This window comes from Microtus oregoni, unplaced genomic scaffold (genome assembly GCF_018167655.1).
Source record: "Microtus oregoni isolate MIOR12 unplaced genomic scaffold, Mior012 000008F_ref0000371, whole genome shotgun sequence".
Classification (NCBI taxonomy): domain Eukaryota; kingdom Metazoa; phylum Chordata; class Mammalia; order Rodentia; family Cricetidae; genus Microtus; species Microtus oregoni.
Window position 1 is genome coordinate 9,811,669 of NW_024543067.1, and position 17,450 is coordinate 9,829,118.

Consider the following 17,450-nt stretch of genomic DNA (forward strand, 5'->3'; position numbering starts at 1 on the left):
AAACCTGTATTAAGCCCTGTACTACTCTGTGATCTTGACTGGCTTCATCTATCAATTTTCTTTAATTAAAAAAATAGAGAGAAAACATCTATTTCCCAAGATGGTTCTGAACAGCTAAAGAACAATCTTCATATATGTGACAGAATTGTGCAAACTCTTCCACATGTGTATGAAAACAACCTCAGTTAACGTTAATAACAAATTCAGACATCCTCAACTCAGAGAGAGTACTGACTGGTGCAAAATATTTCCAACTACAAATCCTACTGTTAAACATGTCAAAATTTCCTTTTCCTTTTTTCTTTCCTGGTTGTGGGGATTGAACACAGTATCTGCTAAGGGATAGCTCTACCACTGGTAGGGATGGTCACTGGGACTCAAAAGATAAGGCACAGGAGTAAGCATGGGGCTCACAGGGGGTTGGTGGTGTAAAGAGACTGCCCTGTATGAGTGCAGAGGAAGCCTAGGGCTCACTCTCCAACACAATTATGGTAATGAGTATCCCAGTAATCCTAACATCTGGAATGGTAAATGCAAGATGATTATAACCTCATGGGTATCCTTATATACATAGTAAATTTAAGGCAAAGCTGGGCTACATAAGACCCCGCCTAAAACAAACCAACCAACAAACAACAACAAACCAAAACCACATAAACTGCTGAGGTACATATCCATAACATGGCTAACTACTTCAAATTTTAATTTGATGGTTTTCCTTTAAATCTTTCACTGATTTTCTTTTAGAATCTAACACCTAATCTTCCCTGGCATAACCTTTAGAGTCTACAATTTTTTTTAACTTTCTAGTTCTCTCCAATTCCCCTCCGATATTTCTACCAGATGCATCAAATCTGATTCTGAGTCTCTTCTCCTATCTTATCTGAAGCTATCTTTTGTATGCTATAACATCTAACGAAGCACCCACCTGATACCACTTACTTCCTTTATTTAGCTGGCAACCCCACTGCATGTGAACTTGACAATGCTGACACATAATTAACCCAGGAAGATAATGCTTGAAAAAAAGACTTATCTCCATCCAGATTTTACCTACTCTACGGGGACTCAATAACGTCAACATCTGAGTTTATGATCTATACAAACTGGACTGAATAACGTCAACATCTGAGTTTGTTCATATATACATTTTAGAGCATTGATACAGGAGAGTTAATAATGCACATCAGAATCCTTCACGGTACCCAAGAGTACAATAAAAATCACTAAGTGATGGATATTAAGCTTCAATATTAATAGTTTCAAAATTAACCCTATTTCCTTTTTCCAGAAGTGTCATCAAAGGATCCCATACATAAAGAAAAAAAAACTATACCAACACTTTAAACATTTTTAGGCCAGGTAAAAATCCTTCCTCCACCAATCTCTGCTTATCTGAATTTTAAAGTCAAAGTATGGTCCTATCATCACTGTCCCCAGCTCCAAGTGACACTCAGAATTATTTTCTCCTCAAGATACAGAACTCTAACTAGCTACATAAGCGATATGGATGGACTAAAGTGGGAGAAAAAAAAAAGGACAATTTGCTTCTCCTTAGATCCTTTGACTCTGTACTTGGCTGTACAAGATGAAGGGAAGAGCTGGACATATGGCTCAGCAGTTAAGAACACTTGTTCTTTCAGAGGGCCCAGGTTCAATTCCCAGCATCTATATGGTAACTCCTAACTCTTTTACTCCAGTTCCAGGGTACCCTCTAAAATAATAAAAATTAAAAAATAAAAATGAGCTTATTATATTTATACAGAATATATGGATAATGCTTGACTTGTCTCTATATAAAGTAATCAGAAATCAACTAAAAAAATTTATCTTGACTTGCCTGTCAGGCCTACTGTTGTAATCCCAGCACTGAAGACAGACAAGTAGTCAAATCTCCAAGTTGGAGGCCAGCCTGGTCTCCATAACAACCCAGAGCTACATAGTGTGAACTTATCTCAAAATTAATTTATTAAATGTCTAGCCTACCTTTCAACTGGAATGATTCTAATTTTCCTCATGAAACATCATCACTGTGTTGAGGCTGGAGAGATGGCTCGGAGGTTAAGAATACCGACTGTTCTTCCAGAGGTTCTGAGTTCACTTTCCAGCAACCACATGACGGCTCACAGCCATTGTAATAAGAGCTGGTGCCTTCTTCTGGCCTGCACAGATACATGCAGGCAGAACACTCCATACATAATTAATAAACAAATCTTTGAAAACAAAAAACAAAAAGAAAAATTATCACTGTGATGACAAGGTCCAGTCTATCCTTACCACTAACTTTCTAAGATACTAAAACATCAGAACTAGCTTTCCTATATGGAGAAAGAAAGTGAGAAACCCCATATGAGAAAATTTGATCTTCAAAACTAAACACACTCATTAAATTCCAATACTAGGGTATAGGGTATGTATGATTTAATAGGAATAAAAATAAAGTTGCTTTCAAGTTTAACAGAGCACGAGATCTGGATGTTACCAAAGAAAGCAAACTGAAGGCCTCATGAAGAAAAGAAATTTCGAAATCATTTTGTCTCGTTTCTAATTCTGCAATCTGCAGTTATTACCAATTCTACCACACCGAGTGTTCACTGGTGTGTTCAATGAAAATAACATCCACCACCAAGAACAGATAGGTGAGCCAGACCCAGAACTGGGGGTCAGCCTCTGCAGATCAGATGCACCATCCCCCGATAATACTACTCCTTATCTGCCAAGAGTTAAAGAAAACAACAGGCATCTTCCTAACATTCTACCAAAGAAAACCTTTTTCGTAAAGGTTCATAGTGCTCAATGTGTGCCTTCTGACACAAGACAAGCATGCTCAGATAAACAGCAAATGGAGGTAACACATGAAAAGCTCGTGACAAAAACCAGAAAAGAAATACTTTTAAACCAGGAATGGAATTCGGGAGTATATCGAATGATTTATTCCTTCAGCATACAGAAGGCATATGTATATACAAAATAACATGGTTTTCTAAAGCTGAGGAGTTCTGGGCCAGTCATGGCTACATACTTAAGACTGTCTCCTTCTTCTACACACATACACACGTGTACGCACACACACACAATTATGTATGTGAACACGCGTGCATGTACTCAAGTAGAACAAAAGATGGTACTGAAACTTCCCTACAGGTAGTGTGAGTGCTGGGACTGGAGTTCCTTTATTTTATTTTTTAAGATTTATTTATTTATTATGTATACAACATTCTACCTCCATGTATGTCCACCCGCCAGAGGGTGCCAGATCTCATTACAGATGGTTGTGAGCCACCATGTGGTTGCTGGGAATTGAACCCAGAACCTCTGGAAGAGCAGCCGGTGCTCTTAACCACTGAGCCATCTCTCCAGCCCTGGAGTTCCTTTAAAGCTGATAAATTTCCAGCCCCCAAATTTTAAAGGTTACATTCATTTATTTTGTGACTGCATTTCCCACAGTGCATGTGAAGATCATAGATCAAGTAATGATATTCAGTTCTTTCTTTCCACCATGACACGTCAGTGTGTACTCTTCCTGGACTGCATATACAGAAATCATTCCACAGCAGGACATTAACAGATCACTCATTGCTCTATGAAATCCATGACTTTAGAGAAAAATTTCTAGTTGCTATATTTTGCTTTACAGTGTATACTAAATATGAAACAAACCAAAATTACCTTTATAATACTGAAATAGCTTTACTCTATTAAACCAAGACTATAAACATAGGAAATTTTTTTAAAAAGCTTGCTCAAATGATATCTGCACTCAAAGTCACCCAAGCCCATACACAGAAATAACAGTATAGTACTGAATTATTATATTGCTATATATTCTGGGAAGTTACTAACCAATGTTTGTGTATAGATAGTGAAGGAAAAACTGATGTGGACAGTTTCAAATTAATAATAATATGAAAATAGATCACTGTGGGCTGGAGAGACGGCTCAGTGGTTAAGAGCACTGTCCGCTTTTCTAGAGGTCCTGAGTTCAATTCCTAGCAACCACATGGTGGCTCACAACCATCTGTAACGAGATCTGGCGCCCTCCTCTGGTGTGTAGGCATACATGGAGGCAGAATGTTGTATACATAATAAATAAATAAATCTTTAAAAAAAAAAGACATCATCTACATTTAAAAAAAAGAAAAAAAGAAAATAGATCACTCTTTTCATAATTACAAACCACCACTCCACAGTCTGCTTCTCAAACACCTTTTCCCAGCAATTGATATTTGTCATTTTGCCTTCTTTAAAATGTCCAATGGTCCTACAAACACACACGTACAAACACATTACTATATTTCACTGGCGCATTACTGAATGCACGTGTACTGCATAGATCCAATTTAAGGGATAGACTCAAGTCCAAGTGTTCCTGAAAGTTAGCCCCACTAGCGCTCAACTCTCCACCTTTACACATAAGGGCCCATATGCTCCACTTTATAAGGAGAGCTTATGTAAAGTTTCAAACCCACATAGACAGACTTCACAACCTTCCACTGGGCTCTTATTTTCCTTTTTGAAAACTTATCAAAACTCCAAGATGTGTCAGATGTGACAGCTTAAGCAAAGGGAACAAAAGCTGGAGGCCAATCTGAGCTAAACACTTAATCCAAGGCGAGTAAGGATTAGAGTGAGACCCTTTCTCCAAACAAAAACCAAAACAAACAAAACATTATAAAACTGAGATGTCTAGGGTGTTCTTAAAGAAAAGGGGACTTTTAAATATCACTTCTCTCCTCCCATGCTAATTCTACATTCCTTAAACTTAAGAGTCAATTTCTAATAGAGCCAATTATTTTATATGAACATCCAATTCTATTTCATAGCAGGACATGATAGCATACGCCTGTAACTCTAGCACTTAGAAGGTAGAATTTAAAGACCAGCCTCAGTTGCATGTACTCAGTGAGTACATGGCCAGCCTGGGCTACTTGAGAACCTGCCTCTAAAGATATTCTCACGTTCCTTTTATTCCTTAGTTCAATGGTCTCAATGTAGCAAGTATAAAGTGAAAGAAGCCAGGGGTGGTGGTGCACGCCTTTAATCCCAGCACTCGGGAGGCAGAGGCAGGGAGATCTCTGTGAGTTCGAGGCCAGCCTGGTCTACAAGAGCTGGTTCTAGGACAGGCTCCAAAGTCAGAGAAACCCTGTCTCGAAAATAAATCAATCAATAAATAAATAAAGTGAAAGAACTATGATGGATATGGAAAGATACTGTCAGGTACTCCCTTGCGTCTCCTGAAAGCGCAGCAGGCTGCAGTGGCTAGAGTCTACCACCCCAGGACTCTAGTCAGCCTTCTAAGGCTGACACAGGACTGCTGCTGGAAGGTCAGAGCTAGTGTGCGCTACAGAGTAAGCTGTAAGACAGCTGAGGCTACATTGTGAAACTCTTGTGTCTCAAAAAAAGTGTAGATAGGTTTAGGGATAAACTGAAAAAACTTTACTAGCTTTTGATTTTTAATTGAGTGATGGTCTAAGTATGGAACCCCGCCCAGCCTGGAATTCACTGTGTAAACCAAGCTGGCCTTGAACTCAGAGATCTGCCTGCCTCTTCCTCCCAAATGACAAGATTAAAGGTGTGCCCCCACCACACCCTGATGTTTGTCAAAGAGAACCAAACAGCTCTCTCTTGTCTCTGGGCTGACTGCTTTATTGTTTTCCCTGACTGCCAGCAACACTAGGAGAATCAGATCCAAATTACCTCACAATTTAATTCAAAACAAACTAAGTTATTTTTAAAATGTGGCCCAAGTCCACTAACTAGTTACAGCAATAGATTAATCAATGCAAATAATACGTTATGTGCCTCGTGACATAACTACCATTTTTGTTGTTTTTCTTTTTTCAAGACTTGGTCTCACTACCTTTCCCAAAAGCACTGTAACTCACTACGTAACCCAAATAGCCTAAAGCTATCCTCCTGTCTCAGCTACCCGGAATGCTGAGATAAATTTAGCAGCAAGATTCTAACCCGAGATTCTAGATAAAGTTTTAAGCACAGCTGTAAACGCTAAACACGTGGCAAAAATTAGCTAGAAAGACGGGCGGTGGTGGCGCACGCCTGTAATCCCAGCACTCGGGAGGCAAGGCAAGCGGATCTCTGTGAGTTCGAGACCATCCTGGTCTACAGAGCTAGTTCCAGGACAGGCTCCAAAACCACAGAGACACCTTGTCTCGAAAAAACCAAAAAAAAAAAAGAAAGAGAAAAAAAAATTAGCTAGAAAATGTCAATCCATGCCATATTTTGTATTAACACTAAATAAAAGATATCCTCACACACAATAACAGCGGCCTATTTATAGATCCAATGATAAAAAAAATCACCTATTGAAATACAGTAACAATATTTGGTTAAGCACACATGCTTGACTGTTTAGGCTGCCTCTAAACTGCTAGCCTTGCAAGCCCCCAGATAAATAATAAGTCTCATCAGGCTAAAGTCCTTTTACAGAAAATGCTTACCAAAATGGGCAAATATTAACGGTTATAAAAGACATGACAACATCCCCACCCAACTGAATGTCTTACAGGGACTTTATCAATAAGTGAGTGCATAAATGTCGTGGCACCAGGCCTAAACCGGTTCACAGAATGATCACATTTTAAGACTCATGACGGAAAGGGCAAAATTACGAAACCATAAACAGTCACCACCGCATATCCACCAGCCTGTAGAGAAACTACAGACACTACGTTCGGAAGCTGTCATTTTTTTTTACCAAGTTTTGGAACCCGCATACACCCTCACCCCAAATTCATCAGTGGGGCGAGCGGAGGCTGAGTCATTCCGAGGAGTAACTTTACACCCCTGCTCGCACTCCGGGGTCGGGACAAAGGCTTCACCTCTGGGGTTCCACCCCTCAGTGCACTCCCGTTCGGCCGCGGTCCAACCCTTCTCGGGTTTCCAGAGCCCGAAACACCGCTGCGCCGAACACAGGTGGCGGAGGCCGCGCGCTCCAGACCTCCGGCGGGCACGGGGCGCCCCGCCGCTCCCGCGGTGCTGTCAGCGGCCGGCGGATCCCACCGTCCCCGGTTAGGACCGGCGCGGCGACCCTGACAGCCCGTGCCGACGACCGCTCCCACAATCCCGTCAGGGACCCCGAGCCCTCCGCCAGATGGGGGCAGGGGCGGCACTCACCCGGCGGCAGCGCCTCCTCCGCCCGCGGCAGCAGCACAGCCGGAGGCCCCCGGCACCATCTTCTGCCGCCGCCCTGGCCTCGGCGGCGGCCACCAACCGCCCCAGCGGCGCCGCCAACCGACACAACCGTCGGCGCCCGGCCGCCGAGAGCCCGGCGCGGCCCGGAGGTTCGGCGGTTGCGGGGTCGGCCGCAGCCGCTGCTCAGACCTCTTGACACCGCGCGGGGACCGGAGTCAGCCCGCCGAGGCACTGGGACCCAAGGCAGCCCGAGCTCGGTGACACCGGGTCGCGGCCGCCGCGGGGTTTGTTATTGTCAACTCGGCCCTTCCGCCGCAGAGCACGCCGGGAAACAGCCAGCCGGGGGAGGGGCGCTCCGGACGGCGTCGCCGGGCGTCTGCGCAGATCCGGAAGTCACTGAGCAGCCGGGAAGGGCGCGGTTGGGTTCGCCGGCGTCGCTGCCCGGCTGGCGGCTCGTCTGTCCTGCCCAGTCACGGGAAGGTTCTGCGATCCCCCAAGGTGAGCTTGACCTTCTGGCCGCGGCAGAGCGACCCCGCCAAAGCTGGAGCAGCCCCAGGCGAGGAACCGGAGGCGGAAGATTGAGCGCTGTCCAGCTCCGGGGCCTCTTGGCCGCCCTGAGTGCCGGGGCAGCACTGAGGTCGGTGACTGGGTCAGCCGACTGTCACCTGGGGCACTCATACCCTGACCGCCTGGGCGGCAGGCAACTCGGAAAGTATGCCTGGCATCTTCGTAAGGGTAGGGCGGCACAGAATCAGGCGCACCAGGTAAACCGAGAGCACGTCCAGCAGAGGAGAACCGAAGCCGAGTGCACTGGACTGTAAGCGGCACGACCGTGCGATACCGAGGTCTCGAAGGAGTCAACAACGTCAAGACTAGGGACGAGGACGTCCGTTTGGGAGAATATTAAATTTGGAAAGGTAATCGAGCTCAGGCAAGGACTTGAAGCTACAAATTTAAAATCTGATGAGCCAATGTTACACGCAGACTAATTTTGTGACACACTTATTAAATTGTTGTCTCCAGGAATTTCTGGTTGAAGTAAAAGTTCAGGACTGCTATCTCAAAGTAAAAAAACAAACAAACAAACAAAAAAAAACTGAGAGCCAGATCTGCAGTCCTTCATTTATTGTAGTAAAGACTGGAAAGCATGGGCTGGTGGGCATTAGCTGCGTCTCAGAGTTGTTCTGGAGCGGAGCTTGTTTATATCATTGTGTTTTGAACTTTGCACCATATCCCAGAGATACTTGTCTTTATGATTTTTGACATGCTATTATACATATTGGGTATTTTTAACCTAGAATTTTAGTATGTTAGCCAAGCAAAGTAAAGCAACAGTGAAGAAAATAAGCACAAAATTATAATGCACCAGGGTAAGGAGTGAATTGTCAAGACTAAAGAAAATTTTTTTCTACTAGCACATCAAATTTACATATATAAGAAAAGTCTAGTTGGAGATTGACTGAAAAACAGGGTTGGTGAGATGACCAGAGGGTAAGCCATGGTCTCTCTCACACTGAATTTACAACAGTCAGGTCTCCGTCCTAGGACCCACATTGTGGGAGGAGAGAACCAGCTCTTTGGAGTTCCCGCACACTAGCACACCAGGGCTTTTACCTGGTGTTTCTCACAGTTAATCGGTGCTGTTCGTCCATACAGATGCAGTCGAGTTTCAAATGTTAGAGCACCACATATCCTCATGGCCATCTACTAAAAACTAATGTGATGTTCTTGACCCTGACTTCTTTGGGGAACTATTATTACAAATGTCTCATTGCCACTTTATACTGCAGTGGACATGATTAGAGTTTATATGCATCTCAAATTCTTTACTAAGACGAAAGTGAAAGCGTGATACCTGAGTTCTGTTAAATATACTTTTGAGTACCTAGGAGATACGTGTTGCTAATCATGTGTACCTATAAGTCTTCTCTTCATAAACCATTTTCCCCCATTCTCTTCAACACTCTACTCCTTAATAAACAAGAATGAAGTCCACCTGCAGCACCACTTGAAGCATCTTAATCCAGTTAATCCAGTCGTAGTTTTGCCTTCTGGGCTTTTCTCAATGAAACTGCAAACAGATTTTCAGGGACCTTTAAATTATGTTGAAAGGACAATGCTGAAGCTTTTTTATTTGAACTTACTAGTGCATTGGCCATGCTTGTGTTGTCTCCTTCCTGCTGCTTCAAAACCCCTGTCCATTACTTAATTATTTCCTCAAGTTTCAGGTAATTAGAAAGCACTATGGATTAGGTGCTGTGTGAGATGAAAGATACTTACTCTTGTCCTCGACTCATTTTAAAAATTATGTCTGTTTTGAACAAGTTAAAATATTGATTGAAATTTTGCTTTTAAGAGCTTGCTTAATGATTAAGAGCACTTGCATTTGGATCACAATACCCACTTGGTGGCTCTCAAAAACCAACAACTCCAGTTCTAGGGTATCTGACACCCACTTCTGACAGTTTTAGGTACCAGGCATATATAGTGTAGGTAAAACACTCATCAACATAAAGTCAATGTTTTTAATTTTAAATTTTTTAAATGATAACTCAGCTGTTGTCAGTCACTATTGAAAGTGCCATGGGCACTGATGATGAAGAGAATTTTCTGTCTTCAGTTCTGTTTACAGACCTTAAAGCTGCCCTATACCATTGGTTTGTTTATATTCTCTATATAGCCCTGGCTGGCTTGGAACTTGTTCTGTAGTCCAGGCTGGCCCAAAACTCAGGTATCTGCTTGCCTCTGCCTTCTGAATGCTGGGATTAAAGGTGTGCACCACCACCCAGCAATCAAAACTCTTTAAAATACAAAGTGACATTTTGTCTTATTTGTACCTTTTATACATTTTGTAAACTGCATGCATTTTGTAACCTAAAATAAATGTTTCTTTCCAGTTTCCAAAAGTCTATTAATTTTATTAACATTTGTTTTCAAGTTTATGTCCTCCAGCGATCCTTCAGTTTTAATCAATTTGCTCTCTGTACATACAAAATACTTTTTCAGGAGTCATTTATTTTTAAGAGACACGCATGCGCGCGCACACACACGTTTGTGCAGTAGCACACTCGTGGAGGAGAGAAGACACCTTGCAGGAGTCAATTCTTTCCTTCAATCGTACGTTTCCTGAAATTGTGCTTGGGTCATCAAGCTCAGCAGCAGGTGTGTTAACTCTCGGAGCCATCTCCCAAGCTCCTCATTCATTTCTTAGTGTGACTCGCTGCTGTGGAACAGTCCTTTGTACACTGTAAAGATTTCTCCTTCAGTCGGTCTAATAAAATGCTGACGGCTCAGTAGCCAGGCAGGAAGTGTAAGTGACCAAACTAAGGATGGTGGGAAGAAGGGCAGAGTCCAGGAGCCACTGACCAGACTCAGGAGAGAGCAAGATGGGCATGCTGTACTGAGGAAAGGTATTGCCACATGGCAGAGCGTAAATACGGAATATGGGTTACCTTAAAATGTAAGAGTTAAGCTGGGCGGTGGTAGTGCACGCCTTTAATCCCAACACTCGGGAGGCAGAGGCAGGCGGATCTCTGTGAGTTCCATGAGTTCGAGGCCAGCCTGCTTTACAAGAGCTAATTCCAGGACAGCCAGGGCTACACAGAGAAACCCTGTCTCAAAACAAACAAACAAAAAAAGAGCTAGTTAATGAGCCTGAGCTTTTGGTTGAGCGTTTATAATTTATATTAAGCCTCTGAATCAATTATTTGGAAAGCAGCCCTGGGTATTTGGGCCCTGATGAGAGAAATGTCCAATTACAATTTACTGTAAAAGAAATAGTGAAGTGAATATTTGCAAATCTGGATTCCTGGCTTTCCACTTTCTCCCTACTCTCCAAACTGTACTATCCTGAAATCCCTACTCCCTACACCTTCACAATTCTCTCATTGGTGAATAATCTCTCTTAATTCATAAGAGAACATCTTCACTTCTCAGCCATGAAATCTTCAATCCTAATGAATGAATTGTCATGCCAGTCATAATTCTGTTCCTTGTGTTTCTGGTTGTTGGCTTTAAATGTAGCTCATCTTACAGCTCTTTCTGTTTTTCTGTAAAACCACTTAAGTGCTATGCATTGAATTTACCAGAGGAAAGCCATATCTTTGTTAAAGGTGAGGTGTTGATTAGAACTTACTGATTGTGGAAAGCTGGGATAGTGCAGCTTCAGAGCTAAATTATCTTGGACTAACAGCCCTCTTAGGAGCTATTCACTGCCTACCTTGGTATGACTTACCAGTCCTGTGACTTGTTTAGGAATGTATTGATGGCTCACTTCCTCCAACCCAGAAACTGAATGTCATCAGATAACACACAACTCAGACCCACAGCTGAGACTGCTCCCCCTGTGCTGTAATACCAGTGTTTACACCCATTTGAAAGATACCTTGGTTTGTGGCTCTTCTTTTCGTACAGTGTCTCTATGTAGTCCCCGCGAAAGGTACCTTGATTTGTGGCTCTTCTTTTCGTACAGATGGTGTCCCTAAGTAGTCCCCACTGTCCTGGAACTTCATAAGTAGACCAGACTGGCCTTAAATGCAGAGATCCTCCTGCCTCTAGCTACAGAGTGCTGGGATTAAAGGCGTGTGCTACCACACCTGGTTTATGACATTCTTAAATACAAAAAACTTTGTAAAACTTTGTTAGAACATGTTATTTAGGGTAAAAAGAATGACTAGTGGGTACATATTTGACTACCTACAATTTTCTTTTGTTCGTTTGTTTGTTTTTTGCTATGGTTTCTTTGTGTAGCTTTGGGGCCTGTCCTGGAACTCACTCTGTAAACCAGGCTCTGTCTCCTGAGTGCTGGGATTAGAGACGTGCGCCACCACTGCCTGGCTACAAGTTTGTTTGTTTTTATAAGTATAAATTAATACATTATTGTATCCTTTGCAGATGTTTTGTTAAAATTAGTAGTTGATGCTGAGGATGTTGCTCAGTAATAGAGCATAAAGCACTGGATTCAATCTCCAGTTTTATAAAACAAAATTAGTAGATGCTGAAGATTAACAAATGATATGATTAGTTATAACTTTTAGGCTTACATAAAGACTCGAATAGAGGCTGGAAAAATGACTTAGCAGTTAAAGGCACTTGTGGGTTTAGTTCACAGCACCTATATAGTGGCTCATAACCTTCTGTAACTGGCAGTTTTGGTATACAACTTTAATCCCAGCACTCAGGTGGCAGAAGCAGATGAATTTGTGAATTCAAGTCCAGGCTGGTATACACAGGGAATCCCAGGACAGCCAGAACTACATCGACCCTGTATCAAACATCCTAAATAAATAGTAAGGGTGTGGTCACCCTAGCCTATAGGACTACATAGTGATAAACTATCTCAGCAACAACAACAAATATTGAATTTTTTTTTCTGTTTTGAGACAGGGTTTCTCTGTGGTTTTGGAACTAGCTCTTGTAGACCAGGCTGGTCTCGAACTCTCAGAGATCCGCCTGCCTCTGCCTCCCAAGTGCTGGGATTAAAGACGTGCGCCACCACCGCCCGGCCTAGTTTAATATTTTTGTTTTGTAATTTGTTTTAAACTCTCTTTAAATATTGATTGACTTACAAAGTTTCAATTTTTTAAAAATTCAACTTTTCTATGGTTATTGTTTGAACATACTAGAACAAAAGTATTAAAATGTATCCGTTTGAGTGTCATACACTAATTACACCACTAACCAGACACAAAGTCTAGGGAGACCTGTCTTTTTGTGTGTATTTTGTGTAGTCCTAGGAATGAAATCCAGGGTCGTTCAAATGCATACCTCAAGTAAACCTAAATCTACTTGCAAAGCTTTCTGAGTTTTTATATTGGATCTAAGATTAATTTGAATTTATCATTCTCAACTCTGCCTTGGTCTTTGTAAAAAATGGGTATTTATGGCACACACCATTAATCCAAGCACTTAGGGAGACAGAGGTAGGAGGATCTTTGAGTTCGAGACCAGCCTGGTCTACAGAGTGAGTTCCAGGGCAACTGGAGATACACAAAGAAACCCTGTCTTGAAAAAAAATTAGGTATGTAATTTACACATACATAGCTAATAGGTTAGGTGACATGTAGGAGCAAGAAAATCAATTAATTTACATTTGAATGGTGATCAAATTCCTTTTTTTTTTGTTTTAATTGTTTTCTTGAATTAAAAGTTTTCAGATGCCAGGTGTGGTGGCGAACACCTTTAATTTGGGAGGCAGAGGCAGGTGATTTCTGTGAATTTGAGCCCAGCCTCTATGGTCTTCATAGAGGCTCCAGGCCAGCCAAAACAAAAACAAAACAAAACCTTAAAGCATTTATATATTATGTGTGTGCATTTGAGAACAACTGAGTGGCTTCATAGACTGACCTCAAACTCATGAATATCATTTCTACCTCAGTCTCTTGATTGCTGAGATTGGAGGTTTGTACCATCTTGTCCAGCAAATTCTTCTTAAAATCATATTGGGAACACCTAACCTTTGTCACCTAATTCTGTACATTACATGGAACATTATACAGTACTAACTGTATTAATTATCTATACAAATACAGTTCTCACCTCAAAAAGGTCAAGTAACCATGACCCAAACAACATGGATTCAGGTTAGTTTATGAAAATGATTAAAATAAGTATTTAATTCTAGAACAAAAGAAAGTCCTAAATCAAGGCATTTCCCCCCAAATACATTGGTAGTAGCATCAGGTCAGATGGGTTACAGGAAAGTGGGGAAATCTCTACTGTAGGTGTCAAATGTTACCTGTTGACGCCCTTAACTTTTGGGTTAGTGGAAGCCAGGGGGCAATGAATGTCTACTAAGGAAAGTAAAATTGCCCTAGATAATCTGCCTCTGGACCTGCAACATTTCCAGTCTCCATAATCACAGAAGTTGTAATCAATCAGCAAGCCTTGTAGAACCTTTAACATGTGGTATTTTCTTTTCTAGAAGCCTAAGTATCCATTCCCCAATACACCCTAGAATTCAGTTAGTACTCCTTGGACAATGAAACTAACCCCAGCAGTTTTTGAAATCTATAATGTTTGTGTGTACTTGAGTTTAAACACTAATTTAATTTAAAAGAATATTTTAAATAAAGAACTCTTTCAAAATATTTCTTAATTTTTTTAATCCATTTACATTCATGTGTTGGAGCCTATTGTCACCTCCTTTTTATGAATCCATATCCCAGGGTCTGGGAGCTGACCAAAGACAAGAGTTGCATGAATGCTTCTTTTCTTTCTATATATTGATGTTCCCAATAACAATGTTACCATCCCATTTTAAGATTTAAAAAAAAAAAAAAAAAGAATGTCACCAAGAAATAATCTCAGCCAGCTTTTGTTAAGTTACAGATTTTGGTTTTAAGTTTTGGTATATAATGTGCTGGTATAATAGAACATAGAAAAACCAAGCAGGAAGTGACATGGAAGCTTCCCTACTCCTGGTTGGTCCTCATAGTCCTGTGAAGTGCTGTGCAGGCTGCTGAGGAAGAAAAGTCATCAGTGGTCTTCCTCAGCTGTGGGTCCTGCAGGGTACAATACTGACCAGGCAACATGTGCCCACTTGTATAGTAGTGGCGAATGTGCTGTGAGTGTAACCAATGACTTCCTGATTAGTTTTCAGGCTTACTCCACAGGAGGGAATTCACATCCCACATTGTAAACCTGGTCAAAGCACCTGGCTAGGGAGGCCATATACCCTAACATGGAAACTATAGCTGTTCTGCTAAATGAAGACGAAGTACCTGACAAACTGCCTTTTAAATAATTGTGTTTATGCCCCATAGATTAATACTGTTGTCAGCTTTGATCAGTAGATGCTTTCCCCAGTGATCAATGCTGTCTGCGGACTCACAGTGAACCAAAGTGCTGAGAATAAATGACTAGTGGATTCTCAGCCATAAGCAGTACATCTGTGTCACCCCCTCCAAGGTTACAGAACTTTTCAGAATAGAGGACGGGAAGAGCCAGAGGACTGGGACAGGGTGTTGTGGACTGCTGTCATCTAGGCACGAAGTAGATGTAGCAGTCTTAAGCTCTCAGTCCCTGCGATTGTGTGCACAAGACCTGCACAAAATAGGGACCATCAATATTCTGTCATGAAGGAATATTAGAGACTTGTGAAGACCCTTCCCTGAGTATTTACCGACAAGTAGTGATAATTCATGAAGGCAGACATGCTTTTTTTTTTTTTTTTTTTTTTTTTTTTTTGGTTTTTCGAGACAGGGTTTCTCTGTAGCTTTGGTGCCCGTACCGGAACTAGCTTTTTTAGATCAGGCTGGCCTCGAACTTCCAGAGATCCGCCTGCCTCTGCCTCCCGAGTGCTGGGATTAAAGGCCAGATATGCTTTCTTTAGTGGTGTATGATGTGGGATTCCCCTCTGTATGCTGTAAATACCATTGGTTAATAAAGAAATGTCTTTGGACTGCTCAGGGAATAGAGGTAGGTGGGGAAAACTAAACTGAATGCTGGGGAGAAAGGAGGCAGAATCAGAGAGAAGCCATGTAGCCCCACCAGAGACAGATGCCGGAATGCCACGTGGCAATACACAGGTTACTAGAAATGGGTTAATATGTAAGAGTTAGCCAATAAGAAGCTATAGCTAATGGGCCAGGCAGTGATCTAATTAATACAGTTTCTGTGTGATTATTTAGGGGCTAAGGGGCCAAGAACTAACTAGTGGCCTCTTCCAACAGGTATAGCCATTGGTAAGATGCCTCTGCTCATGTAAATAACCTTTCATCTATGCTCCTGTAAGATACATTCCTATGAAACTCACTGAGTCACCATTGGGTAGGCAGAATAAAAACACAAGGTTACTACTGGAAAGAGAAGTGATCAATGGGAGAAGGAGGTCAACAGGAAGACATAATGAAGTGAATGTGATCAAAAACATTGTAGTCACATTGTAATCATGTATAAAAATGGCATAATGTGGGTCTGGAGAGATGGCTCAGCAGTTAAGAGCACTGATTGGTCTTCCAAAATATCTGGGTTCAATTCCTAGCACACACTTGGCCGTTCACAACTGTCTGTAGCTCCATTTCCAGGGGACCCGGCATCCTCACACAAACATGCAAGCAAAACATCAATGCACATAAAATAAAATTTTAAAAAATGGCATGATGAAATGTATTACTATGTATAACTATTGAATGCTAATAAAACTTAGAATAATAGAGTTGCTAGAAACAAAAAGTTATAGCTAGATGTAATTCATGTCTATAATCTTAGCACTCAGGCTGAGACAGGAGAATTGTGAGTTCTGGACATAGCAAGAGCTGTTTCAAAAAAATTTAAATAAATAAAATAATTTTAAAGGTAAAATCTAAAGAAGAAGTGTTATCATTTTCATATTTCATGTATCTTCAAAAGTATTAGGGATTTGGGAACATATTTCTGCATTGCTATCCATGAACAATTGAAAATTCAGAGAAATTCCAGGCTAGTGAGATGACTCAGTGGGTAAAAGCACTTGCTATCAAACCTTCATTCTCATGAGACACTGAGAGGAAAACACAGAATTTGAGAAAATATTTGTAAGTCATATAAAGTATCCAGAATGTATAAATAAATTTTGTTTTGTTTTGTTTTGTTTTCCAAGACACGGTTTCTCTGTAGCCCTGACTGTCCTAGAACTTGCTCTATAGATTAGGCTGGCCTTGAACTCAGAGAATACTGGGATTAAAGGCTTGTGCCACCATTTTCAAAGGAATAAAAATGTGGAAAGCATTTCTGCAAAAGTATGCAGAAGTAGCTAAAAAGCACATTAGAACATCCTCAATTCCACTAGTCAAGAAGAATTCAAATCAAAATTATAATATGTACTAGACTAGCCAAAATTTAGAATGACAAAAGCAAATGTTGGCAAGGAGAGAAACGGAAACCTTTCTATTGCTAAGGAACTGTAATGGTGTGACCCCTTGGAGAAATGGGCTCAGGGATTTATCCTAAGACTCAATATAGTTGTTGCTGCATGGTTAAGCAGTTCCACCCCCAGAGAAACGAAAACATGCCACCAACAAAAGTTTACAAATTCCAGATGTGGGGGGCTGGAGAGATGGCTCAGAGGTTAAGAGCATTGCCTGCTCTTCCAAAGGTCCTGAGTTCAAATCCCAGCAACCACATGGTGGCTCACAACCATCTGTAATGGGGTCTGGTGCCCTCTTCTGGCCTGCAGGCATACACACAGACAAAAAAATACTGTATACATAATAAATAAATAAATAAATATTAAAAAAAAATTCCAGATGTGGCATGTACCTTTAATTTCAGCACTTGGGAGGCAAGAGTAGGGAGATCTCTATGTTTGAGGCTGTCCT

General features: G+C 41.5%; 1 protein-coding gene across 3 annotated transcripts in view; it reads right to left on the reverse strand.

Annotated features, from left to right (window-relative positions):
- The window catches only part of Rb1cc1 (RB1 inducible coiled-coil 1), a 66,920-nt gene extending 59,474 nt beyond the window's left edge, over positions 1 to 7,446 (reverse strand). For 2 of the 3 annotated variants that reach the window (XM_041656760.1, XM_041656758.1), the window contains exon 1: positions 7,135 to 7,446. The gene's annotated coding sequence lies outside the window, so the exon portion shown is untranslated. Of the gene's footprint in view, positions 1 to 1,986; positions 2,214 to 7,134 lie in introns of all 3 variants that reach the window. The other variant, XM_041656759.1, reaches the window with a different exon arrangement.
- Positions 7,447 to 17,450: the final 10,004 nt, after the last annotated feature.